The sequence below is a fragment of the Harpia harpyja genome, chromosome 23 (genome assembly GCF_026419915.1).
Source record: "Harpia harpyja isolate bHarHar1 chromosome 23, bHarHar1 primary haplotype, whole genome shotgun sequence".
In the NCBI taxonomy this organism is placed as follows: domain Eukaryota; kingdom Metazoa; phylum Chordata; class Aves; order Accipitriformes; family Accipitridae; genus Harpia; species Harpia harpyja.
This window is the reverse complement of record NC_068962.1, coordinates 5,402,661-5,419,789: the sequence shown is the minus strand read 5'-3', so window position 1 is coordinate 5,419,789 and position 17,129 is coordinate 5,402,661. Positions and strand designations below refer to the sequence as shown.

The following is a 17,129-nucleotide window of genomic DNA, read 5'->3' as shown; positions in this document are numbered from 1 at the left end:
GCCCCAAATCCTCCTTCCTGTTAAGAAATTTTCTGAGAGGAATTTTCAGACCCTAGGACTCATAGTCTTGAGTGATCTCTTATAGTACCATGTCAGGCTCCCACTAGGTTCCATAGCAATGCTTTTCCTGACCCAAACCCTCCTTTCTTCCTAGCCATCTCTGTTTCCTCAGGAGCCCTTCAAGTTTTGGTAAGAGTCATATCATCCAGTTAGAAGGCAGCTCTCCTCCTACTACTGCTGTATTTGTTACTGGCCTTGCCTTCTTTCATTTCATTTCCTCATCTTTCTCCTCTGCTCTTTGCCTTCCCCTTTTGTTACAAAAAGCAGCAGCAAGCCATACCCCCTTTTTCAGTCCCAAAAGTACTCAAAGTCACTTAAGTCAGAGACCCCTCCTGGTTATAAGCAAGAAAGATGACAGCAACAGGGAGTTTCTCAGACTTTGTTACCCAGGACAGCTTCCATTCTGTCATTCTTTAAGTCTCAGTTGATTGTAGGGCTCCTAAATATGTAATATGGTAATGTTTCTATGAGTCTCTCCCAGTCTTCATAACCTACTCCGTGTATACATTCACAGACGTGCCTCATGGTCTCACTCTAGATCCTGCAAAAAGCACACTTGTGGTTAGTGTTCCTGCCTGAAACACAAAGATCCGTGAGGCCAAATACCACGAAGTTATTAGAGATTCATGCATTTAAATCTCTTCAAGAGTAAAGGAGAAGTAATTGAGCTGGTATCTTCTGTTGCAGCATTGTCAAATTACCCGTGCTCATCCAGCTCTCCTGCTTTCCTCTGGCAGGACGTGGGTGTAAGTAAAACCTGCTAAAAAATGGTTGCTTAAGACTAGAGATGTCCCTTTCTTCCACACTGCAGGGAGAAAACTCACGCATATCCACAAGTGAAATACCCACCAGTATCAAGGCTGCACAGTAAGGATTGGGCTGATAAATCCACAGGAAATCTAACTGCTGGCGTCTGATCCCAGCAAACCCTTGACAGTGTCACAGCCCTGAAGGCGTTCAGTTGGAAAAGCCTGTCTGGAAGCCCCAGCATGTGAACTATGCCTTTAGTGGTCTTTGAATCAGACTTGTTTGATGGCAGCCATTGGTGACTTTTAGCAGACTAGTATTTTCTCCTACTTCTGTCTGTAAAACCAAAAGAAGTCATTCATTTCATTATGAGAATGAGGTTCAGCTGCTGCTTCTTACAAGAGTTTGAAGGATTTCTTTGTTAAATTCTTAATTCCTTGCTCAGGGCTTGTGGCTGAAATAGCTCTATATTGGTTTAACTTGCCTCTGATAAAGAAAACACAAGAGAAAACGTATGCTTACACAGCAGCCCATTGTGCTGTGTAGGTTTACCCACACCATCATGGACAATGGCTGCTCAGCTGCCAGTATTTAACAATAAACAAACATTAACAAATAAAAATGTTTGACAATAAATTTAATTACTGTTGGGGGGGGGGGGTGTTTTTTCTCTTACGTAACACGAAGGAAGAACTTGCTCAGGAAGGACAGTCAGTATTTCAAGCAGAGGAGCTATGCAAGTAAATCATCGATGGAAAGAGAGCCCTGCATCTGGGACAGATGAAAGGGAGCTAAGCAGCCAGCAGGATGCAAAATGACAGCTGTTTAAACCACATTTCTAACTGCTGTGGCCAATGGTTTGATATCTCTGAGGAACAAGCAGGCAGCAATGGGGGAGTGGGACACAGAAAAACAGAAAAGATCAGCATCTTATTATTTCTATTGTGACCAGACTGTCTGTTCCTGTCCAACTTCTATAATAGCTAATTAGCAACTGCCAGAGTTTACCACATCCAAACATCTGGTTATCCAGACCCTGCTTTCCTCTCTAAAGCTTTAATGAATTTTAACATGTTTGAAAGAGCATTTCCCTCTGGCTTACTGAGATAAAACAAGATATAAACAGTGCCCTTGGGCCTGGTACATCCTCTGCTCAGTAGCGTTCCCAAAATGGCTTATTCCCCTATCCTCCCAGGCACTTTATTTGCCCCCAGATCTCCTAGCTCCTGACTTACCAAAAAAAGCATCTGGTGAAGTACACAAAAGCCCTGTGCCTCATGAGAAGGGCCATTCCCCTACTCTGTCCAGGAGCGAGAATAAAGCTGCTGAAGAGGGTACTTCTTACCATCAAATACTGTGATGAGGTTTTGCAGCAGTAGAGGATGGTACCTCCTGGCTCTGATGCTTCTTTTGCGTGCTGCCTCCATCCATGACGGAGCACTCTTCTCATCTGCAGCAGCTGGTCTGTGAATGCTTCCAGCCCTTGACTATATTTTTATACTGCTTGTATCAACCAGACCTCCACAATTATCTCTAGTGAGAGTCTTACTAAGCATGACCCACCCTCTCTAAAATACACGGATTTCATGTTAAATCTGGCTGGCTGGCAGGAGGAGGTTGGGAATACAGCTGGCAGTCCAAGTAACTGCAATCAAAACCAAGCTTCTAGGAAAATAACGGAGTCCAACATGACAGTGTGAAAGGATGAAAGGAAGGGAGGTGGGAGGAACTGACCCGACACTCCAGTAATTCCTGGAATTACTCCAAACTTGCTTCACAAATTTCCTATTGTGTTCCTTCACATGATGCATCACTTATTTGCTCATCCAACTTCTTATTCTGAGCACCCAGAATACCTCACAGGCAGGCAAAATGTGTTTAATGCGGTAACTTTGTACCATCAAGTAGCTGGAAGCTAGAAAGAATTGTGTCAGTGAAAGCTTCCATCCAAATTTCAGTAAGGTACTTCTGCACTGCTTTGGGAAGTCTTATTCAGCTGTTCATTCATGTTAGCTTACACCAAAACCAGTTACATGAATGAAAAATCTGGCTGTGGTACCGTATACAGAGAAAGGTGGTAAACAATATATTAAGTCTGACAAGGTGTCTGGTGAGAAGTCGCAGCGTACTGGATGAAGCTATGCAGTTTTTTGCCGTTTGCACAGAACTACTACATCAGAGGAAGAGAAAGGTGATAGTATTTCTTTACACAGCCCTGTAAGCCTGCTGCTGTATCCACTGAATCCTCTCTCTATCAAAGACTCTCTAACAATAAGGAAATTCAGAAAAGAAGGCAGAATGAGTACATAGCTGAAGGATGGATTTTTTTCCGCAGCCACTTACTTCAAAGCAGGGGCGATTACCACAGCTACTGCCCCTACCGGTTCCTGTTTCTCCTAGTTCCCAGTCTATTTATTGCTGTTATTTCCCCTGCCTTCCCACTACAGCTGCCCTACAAAATGTCCCGGCTGCCTCCCTCTACCACCTCCCAGGTGCCGTTCCATCTGCACCTCGGCTGTCCCCGCTCCCCGAGCACGCTTCACTGCGGACCCAGCTATGAGAAACAAGGCTGAGGAGAGCAGAAAGCTTGTGACTTACACCACTACACGTTAGGGGAGATTCTTCCCCATTCCAGGGCTCACAACACCCCATGAATCACCTGCAAATCCCTGAAAATCCCTTCCACTTTGACCTGACCAGAACGAGAAGAGGTGAAAAGAGTGCAGCAGGGATGGTGCTATGGACAGTTTCTAGCATCCAAAAAGAATTTAGACCGTATAGATAGAAAGGTTAGCTAGAAATTACATCACATACCAGGACGCTGTAACTGTTGATTAAAACGCAGCAGCCATTTTGCTTTTTATTTAATCAGGCAGCAGTACAAGGCAACAAGTAAAGCAGAATTTTGTGTCTAGCTCCAAAACTCATCTTAGAAATGAGGGCATATCTGCCACTTTACCTGTAAAGTCATGGGAAGAAGAGATTTGTCCCTTTTGACTCGGGAAGTTAACCAATTTCATTTTCCTTTCCCCCTTCCACATCCCTAAGATAATGCCTTGTTCTCCTAGAAGGCCTGTCCTTTCCTGGCATTTTCCCTTCTTCTTTTGGATTTTTTCCATACACATACACGCTCAAAATGTTTCCACTATAGTTTGTTATCTGAGTCTTGTAGCTCAGGTTTTGGGAGAGCTTGTCAGAGAACAGGGAAGGATGAGAGATTTGGCTCAGTGAACCTTCTTCAGCCTGCCAAAATCAAATGTGACAGCAACAGACCAGCATAGCAGGAGGCATCAATGATGGCTACAAGACTAGAGACACAAACCTGTGTCACAGGTGAACATTATCTGTAAATCTCACACATTGCCTCAGCTGGAGGCCACCTCTGAAACCTCAACTACTGGTCTCTGAGGCAGGATCTCATGGTTGCATGTCATGTTCATTTCGGACTTCAATTTTCTAGGAAGAGCAATGCATTAACTTGCAGTGTCCAAAGATTTTTTTTTTTTAATACTCCTTCACAGGAACAATCAGGTTATATTCCAGATTTCACCTGGAGATCCCCTTACAGAGGTCTTTGTGGCACTTGAGATGATGGAGTTTTGACTTTTATTTTACCAGAGTTTGAGTCCTCTTAGTCATCACTTGAATGCATTCCTATACCCACCTCATATCCACAGATTTGTCGCCGGCTACTGACACATCGGTGAGGAATATTGAACACATGCATAGGTTTACATCTGTGTGGGGCCATTATATCTGATAGATTCTGTCTGAGAGACTTTAGGCATCCGTGTAATCAGCCTGTGAGATAACGCACACAAAAAAGCAGCAACACAATTACACCGCCAGACTGAGCTTTGGCATTTCCTGACGTTTAGTGGTTAACTGTGTAGATGTACTCTTCGGTTAATGTCAATTTTTGTATTTGATTCCCCTTGGATTTGTTGTTTGTTGGTGATTTTCCTTTGAGGATAACGTTTCAAAAGGCTAATCCCTACTGCTTCGAAGCTATGCTGCTTAGACAATAATTACACAGCAACTATGCAAATGTTGTCAGTGTTTGACTCGACACTAGCCCAATCCTATCATTTTATTCCACTTTCCTCTAACTAAGCTGCCTTAAAGTAATATATAAGTGAATTGTGAATACCATCTTTCATTACTCCTTAGACTTGTATAATTTTGGTTTTTGTTTTTGTTTTTTTTTTTTAAATTGTGTCCTATCTAGTTTGTAGTTGTTTTGGAGTTCAGGGATCTTCGCTTATACTATGCAAGCACAGACTACTTCTTTCAATATCGCAACTTTTTTTTTCCTAGTGACGTGCTTTCCAAATGCTCATATTTCAATCATTTAAAACCTGATTTTCTTTGTAAAAATACAGTGCCTTGTAGTCCAGGGAGGGCTATTTCCACATCAGTTCCGATACTTAATTTTTAGCTCTTGTTATGCTTAAAAATAATGTACCTTTTCTGTTGTAAATATGTGGGGTTTTCTTACTCCATCCCCTATCACTAGCTGTTTCTAAAAATGTTTCTAATGTTTCTAAAACCTTTCAAAGGCAATTGCCTTTTCATAGAAAACTCCAGGGAGGGGGTTAGACGGTAAAATGATTATCTCTATGCTGGGGTCCCTAAAAGCAAGGAGCAAGAGGGGCCTTGGTAAACAATACAGAAGCCTATAAACATAGAACTCTTGTGCTGGTTTGTATTACTTTTTGTATTGCTGCCTGGCAGATTAATATTGGGTTTTACCTTGCACGTACCTAAATGCCTCAGGGATAAATGCACCAGTGATCCAAGGTAAAAGCATGACACTAGCATTCTTTATATGTGGATGATTTACAACATACTGAACATTGCTTCTGGCTACTATCTCAGAATTTAAGGCTTAAGGCAAATTGCCCTCCTTTTCTTATGTGTTGATTTCCTGCTCTATAAACTGTGCTCTAAGTATGACGGTCAGATAAATGGGACTTGGGAACCTCCCCCAGATGCATGGGACATGCATGGGAATGGGGGGGGGGAAAAAGTGATTTCACTATCCCAAGAAGAGCAGTGATATAGTATAGTCGTTCAAGCACTGCAACAGTTTATCCAGAGTCTGGGAAGTCTCCACCCTTGGAAGTTTCATGACACAACAGGATGAAGCCCTGAGCAACCTGGTCTGATCTCAGAGCCAGCCTGGCTTTGAGCAGGGTTTGGACTAGAGAGCTCCTGAGGTCACCCGCAGCCTGAATTACTCTGTGTTTTCCTTCCCTCATCCTTACAGCCACAATGATATTTCTAAAGCAAAAACCCATCTCGGAGGTTGCTAGATTTCAACAGGTTCAGAAACTGATAGAGCAATTACTTCTACCCAACTTCTGGTGCTGAATGATGGCAGAGGTGCAACTTCTGTATTACAGGTATGAGGTGCTGGGACTACTGCAAGAAGCAACACCTGGCATTAGTGGTAGTGGAGTAGCGAGTCTGAATGGGATGTTTGATTAAATTAATTAAAAGCAGAACATTATCAGAGGTTGAGAGAAGAACTCAAGGTTGAGGTTGACTCTAAGAAGTGGAGAGCACACACCAAATAAACAGTAGTCTGGAATGAATCTTCTTCCTATGAAAGTGCCTGACCACTAGGTTATTTGTTATGTTGGAGCCTGGATTCTGGAGTATTTGGGGTTTGTTTTTTTTTACTATTGTGATAGTCTGGGCACTAAAGAAACTTTGGAATCCTTCCTGACCAGCAAATGATCTCTAGCTATCGGTGTTCTCAGGCAAGAATTCATGTCCCTCTCCATTGAGGCTAGGAATGAAGACCCTAAAATTCACTGTGATCATCCTAAGAAGCCTCAGTTTAAGCCAAGGCATGACGACTTTCTGTTTCCTGGCAATACAAACTGAGTTAGTCTGTTACCAACAAATTAACTCAAAGCACAGTATTACTTCTTTAGGAGAAATACATCAAAGAGAAAAGATATTATAAAACAGTAAACTCTGTATGAATGCCAAGTTAACAAAATAAAAGTATTGTCCACACTCTGAACAGCTACACGACTCAGAAAAGTCTTTTTATTGTGGGGCAGGTTTTTAGGGGTGATCCCCCAAACAAACTTTAGTCTCTCTATAGGCAATGCAGAAACATCTCCAAGGCACTTTGCTATGACATAAAGAGTAAGTGCAACAGACTGGGGGAAAAAAACCCAACATTTCTTTAAATAAAAACTTCAGCTCTTCTTTAACTATGGAACTACAACCAGCTCCTGCATTAATTATATTCCATAATACTCAGTCTTATAAGACATTGTTGCTGAATCTTAACCATAAAGTCATTGGAAACAGTGACCCATAACTTGGAAAAGATACTCAGTGACAGAGCTAGTTAAGACCACTGAATACAGTTTGATTACTGGAAATTACTCTCTTCTTATAACAACAACAACATATTTCTGGCCATAAAATGTCCCTGGTCTTTACGGTACATATCCATAGATACACACAAATATACATATATAGAAAACTGTGGGTGTGGATATTGCTAACCTGGGTTTTGCCTCCAGAGAACTCACAAAATTTTCAGTGTCATGTGTATATGAAATAGTTGTATCCTGCAGAGTGGAACCTCTTGTCATCATTTGGCTTTTGGGTCAATACACCTGCTTGCTTTAAAAGCCCACTGCTAAAATTACCTATACAGCCAAAATATAAGAAATGGAGAAAAGGCCTGAGGGTCAATTAAATACAAGAGAATAAAAGGGAACAAGGATTTTAACTAAAAAGGTAAAATCCTCATCCACTGTAGTCAAAGCTACCAGTTTCAATAGACTGGATTTCACTATATGTTTTTTTAAAAAGGTTTCAAACAACATGTCTGCATACTACTCCAGAACTTTTTAAAGTGAAGTTATTGTGGTTGTGCGTTTTAGTCACTGCTTTCTCACAAAAGGAGTTGTCTCCCTCTGTTTTCTCCATTAGAAACAAGGAATTGTTCTCACTTTCGCTCTCTCTCCCCCCAGCAGTCACCCCGCTCTTTCTACCCGGGTGTGGCTATTCAGTGAAGTTTTTTTCATTAATGTATATATTTCTCCTATACTCACCAATGCATGCATAGTCTCTACACAGACACTTTGAGGGGGTCATGAACTTACCAGGTATAACAGGAAGAGTTGAATCGTTCATATCACAAGGCAGAATGAGCACGGGATATATAATACTCCTTGATCTAAATCAATATTGGTTTATTTTAATATTTAGCAAGGGTTTGGACCAGAGGACTTCCAAGTGTGTCTTTCAACCTCAATTATTCTTCAATTCTAGAAGTTTAAAGTGTTCCAGGACAAATTCTTCCATCATTCCTCACGTAGAACAGCAGCTTGTTGTACAAGAAAATCCATCCTTTTATACAATAAGCTACTCTGTCAGTGATAGCTTCTTGCAAACTCCTCAAAGCAGGGTGGATAGGATTTTTTTTTTAAATGGAAAAAGTACGATACGGCACAAAGGAAGAGAGGATTGATGCCTGTTTTAGAGAGACATACAGATCAAGTGGTTCATCCAGATCACAAAGAAAGTTCAGCGCAGACTCAAACTCCGACCAAGCAAGTGCCAATCCAAACCACTGACTACACCACATCTTGCAAGTCCTACTACTGCTCTGAGAAACGCTCTGAACCAGAACAGAGCACAACCGACTTTTCAGATGTTCCAGTACTGTTTCCACATAGAGGCTATATCCCACAACAACCATAACCTAAATATCCAAGCGTGAGTGCAAGGAAACCAGTAAAAGCATGTAAGGCTGACATTGACAGCTCATCCCGAGACCCGGCTATACTTCAGGTGCCACTATGGAGCAGTGGGATCCCTGGAAGTGTGATGTTTTCTTCCATTTGTGAGCTACTTTCATATGTGATCTTTCCTGAATACGAGCCTCTCTTTGCTCTTTGTGGTATGAGATACGTGTCCTCTGACTTGGTATACCTGCAAAGGTCCAGAAGGCTGGTTGTGTTCCTCTGGGTTTAATCCTAAATGAATGGAACTTAATATTATGCCTCTGTTTAGGTTAAAAGCAGCTTTTCCTTGAATTCAGTGGATTTTAAGGATTCCATTCAACTTTCAAGCACAATGCCTTTTCACCAGTTTTAAATAAACGCAATGGTTTTAATGCAGCAGATTGTCTAAACAGGGTAGTGTAATAAGTACATACGCTAGCAGGTAGGCATTTTAATAATATGCCAAATTATTTATTATCCTTTCCATTATAAGATTAAACTGATTATTTTGGCAGTTTAAATAGATTTGTTTTTCTTTTAGAGGGACAAAAATGGTGCTGGCATGCTGCAGATGGCATCATTTGCCGACTGGAAAATTTATTCATGAGATGAGCTAGAACTGAACAGTGTTTCAAACAACTTTCAGACACTGTTGGATAATTATTGAGTCTTTTTTATGGAGATAGTTAAGTACCATTTAGGTAATATTTAAAGAACGCAAAAAGGCAACTTCAAAAATTTTTCCTATTTTAAAGAAGATAGAAATATGACATGAATTGACTTAAAGGCTGTTGTCTTGCCACCTTCTTCAAGTGAAGTACTACTTAGTTTCTGCAGAAGAAAGGTTTTCTTTGGAAGGAATATTTCACAAGAATTTCTTTAGATTATCGTAACTTTTTAGAGATGGGTTTTTTAGGAATGACCCACTCATGAGATTTTTCCATCTGTTTTCTATATTGAAAGGGTCCTCATAATATAGAAATAAAGAGGTATATAGGAAGAACTGTTTAACAAGATAGACAATGCAGAAATATTTTGTGAAAATAATCCTCATGTATCCCATGATATTTAATAACTGGCTCTGGCCTCTGAAAACTTAAGACACTTAAAGACATTTCTCAGAAGTCCAAATTTCAGTCCTAAACATGAAAAATCCTTTCCTTCAACCAAAATTTTTATTGGTTCACATTATATGTTAAAAGCTAACACGCTGAAAGAGCAAAGTATGATATAGCTGAAAGCTAAAGGATGCAATGATCTGCAGACACTGCCATAAGAAATTCTAGTGACTGATGTATTAGCAATAAGCTCCAACCCGGCAGCTCTGTGGAACCAGGATCATTTTCCCGTAGAAATGAAGCACAAGGTCTAGACTCTTTCTGATCATACAAACCCAGCCAATGTGCGGTGCTACATCTCGGGAAAAGCAGAAAATCCCTGAAACGAGTAGTCAGTAATCTCTCATTAGCCCCAAATTCAGTGTTCCAGCCTTGGCACAAAGCAAGGTGCCTTTTGGAGGCAGTGACTGACAGGCTCCCAAAAGAGGTCTTATTTAGCAGATGGCGGGAGTGAACACCATCTGCAACGTATAAAAAGTTATGTTAAACTGGCAAGGCCTTATTGTGAGCCCAAAATCTCAGAGCTCACTGATTTTAATGACAGAACCACTGCCACCATCACCAAAACAAGGATTTCGCCTGTTTTTGTATGGCGGAAATCAATCACTTTTGTCATACGGGGATGTGAAAATAGCCCATGAGACAATTGTTAGCTAATCAATATTCAAAACGGAGAACTCAGTAACTATCAAATTAATTTATCAGAATATTTCAAATTTAAAAACAAACGGAAAATTTTTTTTTTTTAAACAAAGTTCTACATACAGCAGCTTGTCACTTTTCACTTTATTGTGAGTTCTGTTTTTTCTCTGAGCAGACGTACAAAACTTCAACTAGAAATAAAGGTAACATTTCTTTTTTAGTATTGCAGCAGTCCTCTTGAGGTATTATTCTTTTGAAAAATAATAATGAAATATTAAAAAGATCAACACTTTGTAAGTACGGATATCGTATCAACTGAGTTCTATCTGCCATATCAATAATTGATTGTAAACTTGCTTATTGAAAGTACTTATTTTTCACACAAACTGTTGCTTTCAGTACTGCCCGATACCTTCCATCAGGCAACATACCCATCCATATCTGTATTGGTTTTCTGCTGATCTCTTTGGACATTTTCACCAAGTAGTTTTTCCTCAGCATGAGTCCAGCTGACAAACCCTGACCTTCGCTAAAGGGCTGTGGAATACTTTTTGTGACTGCCACAACTTTTGAAGAAAAAAAAAAATCCAGGGTAAAAGCAAACTCACTCAATGCATTTACACTGTTGTTTTCCTGTTTAGGAAATTACATTTGGAGCTCTGAATAACTTCATTCTTTCCGCAAGTGAAGAGAATAGAGTTGTCACTATACTAGTCTTTAGATTGTGACTCTGTTAATCCTTCTTTTAAATTAACATGTGTCTGAGGGCGTGGGTGCAATTTTGGTCTAAGCAACACAGCTAAAATTCCAAGCCTTATTCCTTAGAGGGATGTATAAATCACTGCGATGTGTTGATTACCAAAATAGCTGACACCAAGTCCATGGAGACTGCTATTCATAGTAGTTTGTAGCTGTAACTGTATGTTACCACAGAGTGCTATCAAAGCATCTAAAATATAGAAATGTGTATGAATATCCTGTTGAGATGATGGATCTGTGGATTTTTCCACTGTAGTGGAAAATCATTAACTATTTCTTAAATAGCAAAAGGCACAGCACTGAAGAAAAAAAAGCAAGCTACTTCCAGCTCTAGGGAAATTGCTGCCTGTTTTTGTGATGCTCTTAGCTAGTCAGCAGCACCTCTGGATTTGTTCTCCAGGACACATGGATGCAGACCAGAGATTTTGAGAGGTGTCCACACAATAAGCTTTTCGTGTTGTAAATGACTTGGTCAAAGGTTGCTCTTTTTTATGTTGAAGATGAACGCAACAAAAAGCTGCCTCCTTTTGCTTGTCTTTGTATTATGTCGCAATCACTAGGGAACTAATAGTCTAATCACTGCCTACTGACTGTCAACACCGAAATAGCCTCTGAAGTTAGTTGTACTGTAGTAGTTTCCCAGGTGTTTTTAAGTGGCTACAAAGAGGATGGTAAGAAAATTACCGTGTGGCAGAAAGACTACCTACCACAATTATTTTATGTTTACCTCTATTTTCATTTTAAGAAATACCGTCCCTATTTTCCTCCATTATCTTTTCTCCTTAAGCTAACGTTAAAAGAAACAGACCATAGGAGTGGGTGTAGTCATGGTAATTCATAGTAGACGAATTCTTTCATCAGTCCATAGTAGAGAGAAATTTTCTCTCATCCCCATGAACATCCATAAGAAAGAGTGATCTATGCTTCCTTCACTGAAAAAATTTAAATTCATTTAAAATCCAAAGCAATGTTTGCCAGTTTGGGGGATGGTCAGTCACACTGTACTTAGATAATTCTATATATGGTCGAGTCAGGCAAATAAACAGGACAAATTCTCAGCCAAGGTAACTCAGGGTAATTCAAGTGATTTTGCTGAACCGAACTACATCACTTGAACACTCAGTCTCAGAGAGGTACAAGAAGCGGTGCTAGCTGTATGGTGATCTTCATACCATCTATTTCCATCATAAGATAGCATTTCACACAAATTTTTTTTGCTAACATCCAAACATCACCTCTTAAGGTTTCAAATGCCACTATTAAAAAAAAAAAAAAATGATCCATTGTCTGCATATCCAGACAGTGAACTGATATGTGCTACCAAAATCAAAAAGCTCTTTGCCCACCTAATACTTACAGCAACATCTGGCAAGCAGGTAAGCGCAACAAAAGTTCCCTTTAACTTGCCTTTCTATTGATACGTTCTTCAGTTGGACAACAGGGGTAATTTATTGAATTTAGAGAATAACTTGAATGAACTTGATGAAACTAGATAGGAGTTTATAACTTCCCAAAATATTGGGGGGTTTTGTTCTAAAGTAATCTCTTCTCACAGCACATTAAGTCCTAAGAATCATACACAGAATGGAAAAACATTTGTAGTTATTTGATGGGATCCTGTAATTTTCATTACTATGATTATCACGTGGGAAGCCACTGATGAGCAAACAGAAACAGATGTCATTCTTTACAACATGTCTTGTCTTGGCAGGATTACTGTATCCACTAAATCCAGCTGTCTGGATAAACCAATGCCAAAGTATAACAGTAGGGGGGGATTCAGAACTTTTCCTTCCCAATGTTACATGTTTCCTGGTAGTATGCCATACAGAGCCAGCCAGGAAAAAATAAACATCGTTAAGGCTAGAATAGAGGCTAGTTAATAGAAAGTTAATGTAAAACTACAATTCTTCACCTACAAATTTGTCTTGTGATTTACCCCATAGCTGACCAATTAATATCTATCACCATAAGGGCCTTAGATAGCATTCATGGTGATGAGGACGCCGGGTCCTTCTGATTCAGTGCTACTCTTCGGCCTACAGCTTTTACATTGAGCTGTGAAAAAGATGGTTATGAGTGTCATTGGGAGAAAAACTCTGCAATTTTCAATTTAATGACAGCTGTCCTGGGAACCACATTAAAGTAAAAAAAATCAGTCTCATTTATCAACACTCAAGTGCACAGATTTCACCACTGTATTCTTGATTGATGATTTGCCAGCTGACTCCTTTCTCCATTTCAAAGTCACTTTGCCTCCAGCTGGAAAACTATAGCTTTTTCCTTCATTACACCCCTATTCCTGCAATAATTAACTTGCAGAGAGGAGAATATAACTGTCTGAAACCAAGTGCAGCTGCACAGAAGACACTGGTTTGGAGGTCTGGAATCCAGGGTTGAAGATGTCTGACATACAGTCTCATCGAATCATTGCTGGTTTACTTATTTTCTTTTTCTCTCAGTTTGCCACTTGTGAAATGAGGTAAAATATTTTGCAAGACCCTTAAGATGCTCTGAAAAACAAAGGATGTTCACACATCACCCAGACTATGTCAGGGTCCCCAAGCACACCAAGCAGCTCTGTAACCTCTTGCCATATGCTGGCCTATGTAGCACAGCATATCCTTGACCTAGCCAGTGCCACTTTCAGCTAGAGAAAGTTCTTGTCGGTCTTCTCCTTGCCTACAAGAACCCTCATATACTGCAGTTTTCTGCCAGCAACGCAGTAGTAGAGGGACCAGGCTCCGTCAGTCATGCTCGTGGATCAGAACGCAAAATCGGGCTCCATCAGTCATGCCCGTGGATCAGAACGCAAAAATCGAGATAAGGCACAAGTTTATCACTCCTTACTCAACAGACAAGGTTAGGCAACCTCTGTGCAAACTTCATGCATCTGACAGCGTCATGTTTAACACTCAGGCCAGTAAACACGCTCATTAGCAGCTGGGGGCCAGGCAGCTTGAAGACCATGGGAAGGACTCATGTAAGATGGATAGATACATCTGGAATAGTCACACTTAAAGCCACTAAGGAGAAGTAGTAACATCTACCAAGGATCCTAAAACGGGTGCCTAATATAGGTCAGAGGAATTACGCCCTGAAGCGCACTACACGCATAATAGGCTTTGTCACTGACTACAGAGGGACTGGAGAATGGTTGCTTTAGACGTGTGCCTGTCTAAACGTGGATGAGATTAATCCCTCTCCCAAATCACTTGAAGTGAAATTGGAGAAGGCAGGTCAGGAGCTCTCTGATCTGCCAGGTGAGATTCAGACCTGATCCCTTGGCTGTTGTCTCCTAATTCTGCTTCAGCGTTCTGTTTTGCATGACACCACGTGTTTTTAGATCAGGTGCCGAGAGATGAAAACCAGGCACAGCATCTGACAGGAAAGGCAATCACCTAGATCTCCAAGAGCTATCAATGTCATGACCGAGTTACTAAAGGTCAAGCTGACACCCAAGGAATTCATAGAAACTCTCAGAAAAGAAGAGGAACCATAAGGAGGTGTATAAAGCAAGCTGAATAAAGTCGTCTTAAAAAGAGTATTTTTGTTGAATTATGTAGTTTGGAAGTAACTCTCACTAGGTGTAATAATACTCAACAAATGCTTTTTTCTAAATATATTTTTTGGAAGTAACTCTTCAAATGGAAAGGTTTCAACTCTTAAGTGACCTATTTTTAATGGTAAAAGCATTACCTACCCAAAACAATGCTTCACTAGACCCAGAGCAAAGCTAGATAGCAGGAAGTTTTGCCAAGACAGTCAAGTAATTTCTGTTTTACTTCAGCCCAAAACAAAGCACTTCCTTCATTATTACTTTACATATCATTACCCTAATAAAAATACCTACAGATGACTGCGAACCAAATAGTTTCATACAAAAATTGGTAACTGTTTGTGAAATAACAACTCTGTTCCTCCTCTGCCTCTGCCTTTTATCCCCTTTGGATATTAGTTATATTGTGGATGTCACAAATTTCTGAACGGAAAGAGGCTTTACCCCATTCAGTTTTGGATACACAGAAAAATGACCATTGAAGTTCCATAGAAGTTGGTTCTGAAAAATAGAAAAGGTTTCTGCTTTTGATAGCATCTTAGAAAGTTTTTCTATTAATAGTGGGGTTTTTTTTATAGAAGAAAAACAAAGCCAAAAATAAATCATATCTTCATTTGCTCCAGAGGAAGTTCAAAAATAAATGCTTTATACAGAAATCATTGTGTAAAAGTAGGAATGTACGCTGCATCACTCGTTAACTTCTGTAAAAGTATTACTGTCTACTGATTTAAAAAAACCAACCAACAAACCACTTAAAGGCAGAGCTGGCAGTGCATGTTAAAATCATCCAATACTTGCTCTCATTATTATTAAATTCCTCTTTGCTTTGCCAGATTTTAACCATTTGGCAAAGATTTCATACAATAGGTGTTTGCCATTAACTGAAGTCTTTGAAACTTCTCAGGCAAAATATTTTGTATTTTTGAGGGCAAATCTAGAGGATAAAAATGTACTGTTTGTGCCATAATAACAAAATTGGAATTTCTTCTTTTATAAGTCTAGCTTTGGATTAGTCACTTGAAATTTTGCTGGTAAACAGAAAAATGGGGTTTGTGTAATTTATGTTGGTCCGATGAAATTGCCAAAATTTGTCTAAGGTAAAGCCTTGGAAAAATGGCAAACAGTGTCTCCCTGACTAAATTTCAAAAGATTTCTCTCCGCACTTACTGAAAGGATCAGCTGAACTTGCATGGTCTGCGGCTGCAGCTCTGGGACAAGCCAAGACTTCCCTCTCTAACTGAAAACAGGAGGCTTCCTTTCTCTTTTCTTTAATTAGGGATAGGAGAAAGAGGCTGTAGGCTTTTAGAAGACCAATATTTTGGTTGCAGATCCGCGCACCCAGAAATGAGAAAGTACCGGAGCATAAATTCCCTTTGGTACCTTTTTGGGTCTCTTTCGGGAAGGACCCAGTTCAGATGATGGAGCAATGGGTACAGGACGTCCTAGCTCTGGGAATGAATCAAGACTAAGGCATATAGGAGACTGCTGTCTTTGGACCACTGCTCTTTATTTGTTGAAAAGCTGAGAAGCACGAGGTGACTGAAGCTGGCATTCACAGGGAGAGGAGTGGGAGTTCTCATGTGAATGTTTCCCCAGAAAAAATAGATTTTATCTCTTTGTCTACCACATAGTTTCTTGGTGGTGCTGCCCAAGCCATTTAAACTGAACTTTTCACAGGGGTCATGAAGTGCATGCTCTTTATTCTCTGGGTACTTGACTTGAGACCTGAGGTCTGACTACCAAGGGAGCTGAACACTTAATGCTGCAGCTGATGTTGGTAGCACCTATGCTCTGAGCCCGTTAAGAGTTATTCAGAGCTAAGCATATGGAAAGCAAGATCTCAGGTGTTTTGATTTGGACAGCAAGAATGGGTTATTTTTGCCAAGTTACTTTTAATTGGCATGGCTACCTCTACCCTGTCTTGTGAAAGCATCTGTGCTGAGACCACATCTGCCACAGAAATGTTCCTAGAGAAATCTCACTGATAGACCAAGAGATAAGTGTGTTCTGAAGTTTTAGGCCCTCATTAGGACGACCACACACAGCGCAGACTATCCGATCTTAGGACCAACTCTTACCTGGCTTGCCCTGCAGCTCTCAGCACTGACTTGCATTCTAGCTGGAAACCCATAACCTCACACCATGCCCCAGTACTGGTAACCCACTGTGCTTGGCCTGTTCCTACAAGAGTGCAGCAGGTGAGGTGGGATACACAGCCCAATTTTTAAGGCCAGGTCACACCGCAAAGCTTCCACAGACCCCACGGGACTATTATCAGGACTGCAAAGACGTGCCATTTGCTTCTCTTGTTTTGGAAGGACTGTCAAGCAGCCATAAACATGTCATATGAACTCAGAAGCAAGCATCCATTTGAGGGGCTAACCTGGGAGCAGTGCTCAGAGAACGTAATAGCTAGATGAGCATGTTCAAGATTCAAATAACCTCCAGGGTTTGGTGTAACGGGACATAGTAAAACCCATTTCC

At 40.5% G+C, this 17,129-nt stretch overlaps 1 long non-coding RNA gene across 1 annotated transcript; it reads right to left on the bottom strand.

Moving 5' to 3' along the window:
- Positions 1–223: 223 nt before the first annotated feature.
- On the bottom strand, positions 224–3,224 carry LOC128135523 (uncharacterized). Its single transcript, XR_008233104.1, has 3 exons — positions 3,151–3,224; positions 910–1,143; positions 224–601 (listed from the first exon to the last, which is right to left on the bottom strand). It is a non-coding gene; the product is annotated as an uncharacterized LOC128135523 (long non-coding RNA).
- Positions 3,225–17,129: the final 13,905 nt, after the last annotated feature.